The 9,522-nt window shown below is 48.9% G+C and overlaps 1 protein-coding gene across 3 annotated transcripts in view; it reads left to right on the top strand.

Annotated features, from left to right (window-relative positions):
* The first annotated feature begins 398 nt into the window (after nucleotides 1-398).
* The window catches only part of TGFBR3 (transforming growth factor beta receptor 3), a 146,760-nt gene continuing 137,636 nt past the window's right edge, over nucleotides 399-9,522 (top strand). For all 3 annotated transcript variants that reach the window (XM_064147988.1, XM_064147987.1, XM_064147989.1), the window contains exon 1: nucleotides 399-606. The gene's annotated coding sequence lies outside the window, so the exon portion shown is untranslated. The remainder of the gene's footprint in view (nucleotides 607-9,522) is intronic.

The raw sequence follows: 9,522 nt of genomic DNA, 5'->3' as shown, positions 1-9,522 counted from the left end.
GGACTCTCAACTTGAGGCACCTAAGCTGGTGTACCAACCACTCATCGCGTTGATTAGCATAGGTAATCTAACCCTGTGGTTAACGGAAGACAACGGGAGGGTGCGAGAGCTGCCGTGCGCGGGCTCTGCCGCAGCGACTCTCGGTCGAGAGGTCGGGTGCGAGAGGTCTGCGTTTGAACCGGGCCAGCGCTGCCGCTCCCCGTGCGGGGGCCACGGCCGCCGAGGCGCCAGGCCAGGAGTGCGCGGAGGGGAGCGCGGGCCGCGCGCGCGGCGGCGCGCTCCCGCTCGTGACGGCGCCGCCTCCGCCCCGCGCCCAATGGCGGCGCGGCCCCGCCCGCCCGCCCGCCCCGCCGTGTGCGCGGCGCTGCAGCGCCGTGGGGTTACTCCCGGGCTGAGGGGCGGGTGGGTGCTGCGCGCCTCCTCCTCCGCCTGCTGGCTACCTCCACCCGCGCACCGCGGGTCGGACAGTAGCGGCCGGCGCTGGGCGGCGTCGCGGCCGAGACTGTCCTCTTCTCTTGTCTCCTCCGGTCCGCAGCCGGCGCCGCGCTGCCCATGGCGTAGCCGCGCTGCCTCCGCGGGCCACGGCGTGGACAGCCCTGCTGCCAGGTAGGTGCTGCGGCTGCTGCCGCCCTTCCCCTTATCGGCGGGCTGCCCGGCCCGGGTGGAGGTGCCGGGCACCCCGCAGGGATGCGCCGGCCACTGGGGCGGGCGCGGGGTGTGCGCCCCGCGACTTGTCACCGTGCACGAGGCTGAGCCGGGGCAGCAGCGGGCGGTGGCGCTAGGTGGGCGCTGCGGGGAGGTCCTGGCGGCGGCCACCGACTTCTACGGAGCTGCCAAGTAGAGGTGTGCGGGACCTGCGGCGGGATGGGGCGGGCAGCGTCCAGGAGCGGTAGTCTGCGGTGATGAGCGCAGAAAGCGGTTCGCTCTTCCCGACCGTCCAAGCATACAGGCGCCGTGCGCAAGCTAAGCGGAGAGTCGTGAGGTGGGCTTCTGTGAGTAACAGGTACAGGTGTCCTAGCGGTTTGTGTCAGGATGATTGGTACGTGCTAGGCGAGTTTCGTCCATGTACCAGGTGAAATCCTTCACTTAATGCTAAAACTCTTGCGCATATCGGGGTCATTCTACCCTTAATGAGGCCAGCTGAGACCGCAGTGATGTACTACCGGAATGTCAATTCAGCGCATGTGAGAGCAGCGCCCAGGCCAGGATCTTCGGTGCGGTTTCCCTGACAAGCTGTTGACCTGTAGGATTTACCGTTGCATTTTGCAGGGAAAGTGCCGGGGTCGATTCACTGTAGTCTTCTGATTACCCCTCTCCTAGTAAAACCAATAATGTACCATTAAAGTTAAACATAAATCAAGTAACTGTTTCAGTTTTCTCCAGTTACAGATGGAACTGTAGTTTCCAAGGTATTCACATTGAAGTCAAGTGGTATGGGAGATGATACTGTTTGTCTTTTCCAGGAGAGAGGACTTCAGGTATAGGTGTGTGGTTGCAGCATCTCCACTTACTGTGGAGGTAACTAGGAAACAGTTCTGTTAAGCTGTAGCATTAATTGCTATTATTTATTATTCTCAAATGCATGATCACTGGCACAGTTCATTTCTAACAGAAACCTCTTGGTGCAGGGTTTATGACTGATTAAAGAGAGACTTGGATGATCAAGTGCCATGGTTTTGCTCTAAGAATGAAATTTTCCTGGTTCAATCTATAGTTATACTGAATGTAAGTGGTTTGTTGGTTTTTTTTTTTGGTGGTGGTGTTTTGGGTTGGGTTTTTTTCCTTTTTTTAGATGAAGCCAAACAGGCTGGTATTAGACCCCATTTGGAGAGAAAACTTGAAGTGAGAACACTATCTACTCCTCTATATGGGAGCAATTAAGTTTGGCTTATGGTGACCTGGAGCACTGTTGGTATCATGGTCTTACACGTGGAAGGCTTTAAAACTAATATTAAATACAACTTGGTCCAATGACAGAATCTTTTTACCACTTCTTCTCAGGAGTACTTTATTTAGTTCATAACTTTTATTGATAAATGCCAGGGGCAGCATGAGTTGGTAATTGAGTGACAGGTGTCCTATCAAAGTATTTCCAGCAAAACTTTGATAGCAGGTGTGTGTTCATTTGCAGAATTCCAGTTTAACTTGTCAAAGCTTACAGGGCTTGAACTGTAGCCGAGGAGTAGCTGCTCTTGATGCTGGCCCAGGTCTCTGTCCCAACAACTGCCACAGCTGGTGCTCTGTGTTCTCGGCTAGCTGGAGGAGGAAGGGAGGGACGGGTATTGCAGGGGGGGCAGGTTGTTGGCTTCCTTCAGTGAAGAGTCCTTTACTCTGAAATGTGCTTCCCCCAATTGTTTGCTATAGTCCAACCTTGTTAAGTTTAAAGTGACACTTCAGATTTTTCTCTTCTACTATGCTTTCTCTCTCTGGGGAGGTCTTGTTTGGTCATTGATTCCGATGTGTGTTTTGTGTGTCCATCATCTAGTCAGAGTATCTAAGTCATGTCTACCATGGATGTGATTTCTTTTAAAATGTGACTTTTGATTCTGGTTCTCTCACATGCAAAAAAAATCTTTCAGTACATCTTGCAATACCCCAGCATGATGCCCACCTCTTAGAATGGTGTTTTGAAGTTAATTGCTAAACCAGCAGGGGGAACACAAAACTTTCTGTGTGAAGTCAATTTGTTGAAACTTTGGGCCTATACCTTCGATACTGTTTCTTTAGATGATGAATGTCATTTTACTTGAAAGAAACTCCACAGCTTTACATTGGAATAAAGATGTGCTTTCTGAATGCTTGCTTATGAATTGCTCAAGCGGGCATCTCTCCCACTATTCTGAATGTCATTTTTGTCATGTTAGCCAGAACCAAACTTGAAAAAAAATTAGAGGTTTAAGTGAAATTTCTCTTACAAGATGTTTTAGATGAGTCAGTTAAACCAAAGAAAATGTGTTTCGAGTCACCTTGTGAAGTTTTAAATAATGAGCCAGATGAAATGTTTTCACAGTAACACTAATACTGTATCACACTTATGATTGTATGTAGAAATCTTGAGACCTAAGGCTGAGTTGTAAAAAAAAAAAGCTGTATTCTCACAAGAAACTATTCCTAGTATTTAGGGTTTCCAAACGAGAGAATATTTTTAGAACTTCTCATAGGCATTAAGAAGTCATTACTAGCTTGTTTTTGTAAAGATCAGCTGACACAGATATCAACACAGATCAATAATGAGTTTTGTTTTTGATTTGTATTAGTGTAATAATTGTTTGCGTCTTTTGTGCCACTCGTACTGAATGTAAAGGCTGAAGGTTGTGTGGATGACTTGCATTGCTCCCTGTTGCTTTCTGGTCTGTAAGTCTGATGTGCCAAATGGCAAATACTTAAGGTATGGGTGTAGAAACAGGTTGCTGGATGCTGAACAAACAGAGGGAATTTGCAGCATGATCATAGAATCAACCAGGTTGGAAGAGACCTCCAAGATCATCCAGGCCAACCTATCACTCAGCCCTAGCCAATCAACTAGACCATGGCAGTAAGTACCTCAGCCAGGCTTTTCTTGCACACCTCCAGGAACAGTGACTCCACCACCTCCCTGGGCAGCCCATTCCAATGCCAGTCACTCTCTCTGGCAAGAACTTCCTCTTAATATCCAGCCTAGACCTCCCCTGGCACAACTTGAGACTGTGTCCCCTTGTTCTGTTGTTCATTGCCTGGGAGAAGAGACCAACCCCCACCTGGCTACAGCCTCCCTTCAGGTAGTTGTAGACAGCAATGAGGTCACCCCTGAGCCTCCTCCTCTCCAGGATAAACAACCCCAGCTCCCTCAGCCTCTCCTACAGGGCTGTGCTCCAGTAAGAACCAGAGAACGGGCTCTTGCCCTGCAGTAAATGTCAGATACTTGCTGCTCATACTCGGGATTAAGCTGGCTTTCACTGATGGGGTAAAAACATGGCTGGGAACATTTGCCGTTGAACAGCTGATTTGCTGCTTTGCAATTGTATATTCTCCTAGCATTAGGCCTTAGAGCAGGCAGGGACAAAAAATGTAGTTCATGGGGAGTTAACAATCCCAGGTCAGGTTTAAAGGAAGAGATGTAGGTTCCTCTGGTTCTGGAATGGCACATATGAAAGGAATGTGAATTTTCTTCCTATTGTAAAAGTGACCAGATACGTGTGCATTTCAGTGACCACATATTTTAAGAGCATTATCTGATGTTTCCAAATACTGGAGGTGTGAAAGGATGCATGATGATCTCCTTCCATCATTTTTGTGGACCTTTCTCCCTTATATGGTTCTCAGAGATGCTGCAGTGCGTAGTTTATAAAATCAAAGTCAGATTTCTCTTTAGCATGGTTCAAAAGTGGTGCTAAAGCTTTGCATAATTTGTCTCACAATTGTTTTGTTTGACATCTCCAACAATGTTCTGCTGCTTTTTAAGACAGAAATTACCAAGTCTTGGGCAATTCATGTAGATCTCAGAAAATACTGTGAGGCAGAGATTGCAAATATCTTTGCAATCACATTTGTTCTAGTTCCCCAAAATATTTGTGTGTTATAAATAGGCATTACTTCTATAGCAGCAATATTTGTGGTGATCGACAGTGGCATGCTAATATCTAGCCACTTCTTGCATAGAAGTGTATTTTACCCTAAAAAAAAACATAACAAAACAAGCAAAAAACCCCCACAAAACCTAGCAAAGAAATAGCTCAATTGGAACTGCTTTATCCATAACTGTGGATCCACATTTTTGTGTTGGCAGGCATCCAACAGAACAGTATTTCTTGTGCTGTTACAGCAACAATTAACTCTACGATAACCAAATCGCTGAAACAGGGACTTTAAATCTGCTACTTACTATATGTCTCATATTGTTTATTTCCACTTTGGCAAAATAAGTGTTTGGTTTTTGCTTTTTTTTTAAGAACATCCTATATGACCTTGATTCACATTTGTCAAATTCAGCAGAGAACATCTTATGTATTGCACAGGATTACGTTGTCGATTTACACTGCTTGCAACAAAATGTGCTGGCTCATGATGTGTCTGAAATGAAATAGATTTATTGAGGAAAAGATGAAAATCATTAGCTCATCTTTGTTTTGTGGGCAGTACTTGAAAATGAAGGATAGGTGTTTATTGGTAACAAATTTAGTTCCATTATGTTCCACGCTTCTCATTAGTAGTCTGTCTAATTTTGGAGCACTGGTTGGTCAAATTCAGACAAATCCAGGCTGGGCAGTGACTATCGGAGAGCAGTCCTGAGGAGAGGGACTTGGGGGTGCTGGTGGACAAGAAGCACAACATGAACCAGCAACACTTGCAGCCCGCAGGGCCAACCAGATCAGAAATGTGGCCAGCAGGTCCAGGGAGGTGATTCTCCCCCTCTACTGCACTCTAATGAGAGCCCACCTGGAGTACTGCATCCAGTTCTGGAGCCCCTATTACAAGAGGGATGTGGAGATGCTGGAGCGTGTCCAGAGAAGGGCCACAAGGATGATCAGAGGGCTGGAACACCTCTCCTATGAGGACAGACTGAAAGAGTTGGGGCTGTTCAGTCTGCAGAAGAGGAGGCTCCCAGGTGACCTTCTTGTGGCCTTCCAGTATCTGAAGGGGGCCTACAAAAAAGCTGTGGGGGGACTTTTTATGCTCTCTGGGAGTGACAGGGCATAGGGGAATGGAGCAAAGTTGGACTGGATGTGAGGAGTAAGTTGTTGAGCATGAGAGTGGTGAGAGCCTGGAATGGGTTTCCCAGGGAGGTGGTTGAGGCCCCATCCCTAGAGGGTGTTTAAGGCCAGGCTGGATGAGGCTGTGGGCAGCCTGATGTAAGTTGGGGTGTCCCTGCCCATGGCAGGAGGGGTTGGAGCTAGATGATCCTTGTGGTCCCTTCCAACCCTGACTGATTCTATGAACATATAAGATTTCAGCAGTCAGCTGGAAGGGGCCCCTCAACCCTTCTTTTGAGTAAGTTTTGTTGTGGCTTTGCAAGAGAACCTGTTCAGATTGCAGGAGAACAGCTTATCTAGAGGTCATGGGTCTGAAACTGGTTAATGATATAGCTCACACATTGATGTTATTTTTCAGCACAGAAGGCAGTAGGGTCTATGTTGTATAAGGTGTCATTAATGGTTCTGAAAAAGAATGGCAATTCACTTGCACTCTAATTTCCTTTGTAAGCATAGGTGTATTTTCTGTTGGAAATCAGTGTAGGTTCATTGTGCGAGTCAGAGGAAATAAATCCTCTAGTATCCAGTGAGCTTATTCTATACTATAGGTCTGCTGAATGCATGTGTTTCTTTGCCAAGAAGCTGGAGGTGGATTGAAGACCAATATGTCCTTTTTTTCTCTTAGATTTATAGAAGTAATTTATTAGACTACAGCTGCATTTGGCATGGCATGATTGAGAGCTATGGTAGTATTTTATTGCCAAAGCAATACTTTCCTTTCAATGATGATTTGAGTGAAGTGAAATTGTGTTTTGATTTATAGAACAGCTATTGCAGTATTTGAAAAAGATCAACCTTTTCTTGTATTCAGTTTATTATGTTAATGGATCAAGTCCCTCCCCTGCTGCATACAGCCCATGTTATACTATGGGTTAATTCTAGCTTGGATGGATCAAAGACCAGCATCCTGCAAAGGAGATGAACTGCTTCATGTATAGTTTCATGAACAGTGTGGCCAGTAGGACAAGGGAGGTTATTCTTCCCCTGTACTCACAGTATCACAGTATCACCAAGGTTGGAAGAGACCTCACAGATCATCAAGTCCAACCCTTTACCACAGTGCCCAAGGCTAGACCATGGCACCAAGTGCCACATCCAACCTTGCCTTGAACTGCCCCAGGGACAACGACTCCACCACCTCCCCAGGCAGCCCATTCCAGTGCCCAATGACTCTCTCAGTGAAGAACTTTCTCCTCACCTCCAGCCTAAATTTCCCCTGGCGCAGCCTGAGGCTGTGTCCTCTCGTTCTGGTGCTGGCCACCTGAGAGAAGAGAGCAACCTCCTCCTGGCCACAACCTCCCCTCAGGTAGTTGTAGACAGCAATAAGGTCACCCCTGAGCCTCCTCTTCTCCAGGCTAACCAATCCCAGCTCCCTCAGCCTCTCCTCGTAGGGCTGTGCTCAAGGCCTCTCCCCAGCCTCGTCGCCCTTCTCTGGACACGCTCAAGCATCTCAATGTCCTTCCTAAACTGGGGGGCCCAGAACTGAACGCAGTACTCGAGGTGTGGTCTGACCAGTGCAGAGTACAGGGGCAGAATGACCTCCCTGCTCCTGCTGACCACACCATTCCTGATGCAGTCCAGGATGCCACTGGCTCTCTTGGCCACCTGGGCACACTGCTGGCTCATGTTCAGGCGGGTATCAATCAGTACCCCCAGATCCCTCTCTGTCTGGCTGCTCTCCAGCCACTCCAACCCCAGCCTGTATCTCTGCATGGGGTTGTTGTGGCCAAAGTGCAGCACCCTGCACTTGGAGCTATTGAAGCCCATCCCATTGGCCTCTGCCCATCTGTCCAGGCGGTCAAGGTCCCGCTGCAGAGCCCTTCTGCCCTCCAGCTCAGTCACATCTGCCCTCAGCTTAGTGTCATCTGCAAACTTGCTGATGACTGACTTGATGCCCTCATCCAGATCATCTATGAAGATGTTAAAGAGGATGGGGCCCAGCACTGATCCCTGAGGGACACCACTAGTGACAGCTGCCAGCTGGATGTGGCACCATTCACCACCACTCTCTGGGTCCGGCCCTCCAGCCGGTTCCTAACCCAGCACAGAGTGTTACCATCCAAGCCATGGGCTGACAGCTTAGCCAGCAGTTTGCTGTGGGGGACAGTGTCAGAGGCCTTGCTGAAGTCCAGATAGACCACATCCACAGGCCTCCCCACATCCACCAAGCGGGTCACCTGATCATAGAAGGAGATCAGGTTAGAAAGGCAGGATCTGCCCTTCCTAAACCCATGCTGGCTGGACCTGAGCTCTTTGCCATCCCTCAGGTGCGCAGTTATTGGCCCCAAGAGAACCTGCTCCATCAGTTTCCCTGGCACTGAGGTCAGGCTGACAGGTCTGTAGTTCCCAGGTTCCTCCATCCGACCCTTCTTGTGGATGGGGACCACGTTGGCCATTTTCCAGTCTCCTGGGACCTCTCCGGTGAGCCAGGACTGCTGGAAAATGATGGAGAGTGGCTTGGCCAGCTCAGCTGCCAGCTCTCTCAGCACCCTGGGATGGATCCCATCTGGTCCCATGGACTTGTGGGTGTCCAGATGGCTCAGCAGGTCCTGAACTAATTCCTCATGAATTTCCAGGGGAACACACTGCTCCCCGACCCCATCCCCCAGTTTAAGAGGCCATTTGCCTCCTCCTCCTCTCTCCTTACTGTTGAAAACTGAGGCGAAGAAGGCATTCAGGACCTCTGCCTTTGCTTCATCATCAGTTATAGTGTTCCCCTCCTGGTCCATGAGGCAGTGGAGGCTCTTCTTGCCCTTCCTTTTAGCATTGATAAATTTATCAAAGTGTTTTTTGTTAACTTTCACGGAAGTGGCAGCCTAAGTTCTAGCTGAGCCTTAGCCTCTCTAATTTTTCTCCTACATAGTCTGGCTACCTCCTTAAACACATCAGGAGAAGCCTTCCCCTCCTTCCAGAGGCGATACACCCTCTTTTTCTCCCCCACTTCCTTCAGGAGCTCTTTGCTCATCCAGGCTGGTCGCCTCCCCCTGCGGCTCATCTTTCGGCACATGGGAACTGCCAGCTCCTGTGCCTTCAAGAGCTCCTGTTTAAAGTAAGTCCAACCATCCTGGACCCCTTTGTTCTCAAGAACTGCTGCCCAGGGGACATTGGAAATAAGTTCCTTGAGCAAATTGAAGTTTGCCCTCCTAAAGTCCAAGGTGTAGGTTTTGTTGAAGTGCCTCCCTACCTCCCTTTATATTGAAAACTCAACACTGATCAGGCCACACTTTGAGTCCTGTGTCCAGTTCTGGGCTCCTCAATTCAAGAGAGATGTTGAGGTGCTGGAATGTGTCCAGAGAAGGGCAACAAAGCTGATGAGAGGCCTGGAACACAAACCCTATGAGGAGAGGCTGAGGGAGCTGGGGGTGTTTAGCCTAGAGAAGAGGAGGCTCAGGGGTGACCTCATTGCTGTCTACAACTACCTGAGGGGTGGTTGTGGCCAGAAGGAGGTTGCTCTCTTCTCTCAGGTGGCCAGCGCCTGAATGAGAGGACACAGCCTCAGGCTGCGCCAGGGGAAATTTAGGCTGGAGGTGAGGAGAAAGTTCTTCACTGAGAGAGTCATTGGACACTGGAATGGGCTGCCCGGGGAGGTGGTGGAGTCGCCGTCCCTGGGGCAGTTCAAGGCAAGGTTGGACGTGGCACTTGGTGCCATGGTCTAGCCTTGAGCTCTGTGGTAAAGGGTTGGACTTGATGATCTGTGAGGTCTCTTCCAAACTTGATGATACTGTGATACTGTGATACTGTGTGATACTGTGATTATAAAATAATGAAAGGCAGGAAATTCTATATGGAAGTA

The sequence above is a fragment of the Pogoniulus pusillus genome, chromosome 8, assembly GCF_015220805.1.
Source record: "Pogoniulus pusillus isolate bPogPus1 chromosome 8, bPogPus1.pri, whole genome shotgun sequence".
Taxonomy (NCBI): domain Eukaryota; kingdom Metazoa; phylum Chordata; class Aves; order Piciformes; family Lybiidae; genus Pogoniulus; species Pogoniulus pusillus.
Note: the sequence above shows the minus strand (reverse complement) of the source record. Positions and strands in the feature narration are given on the sequence as shown.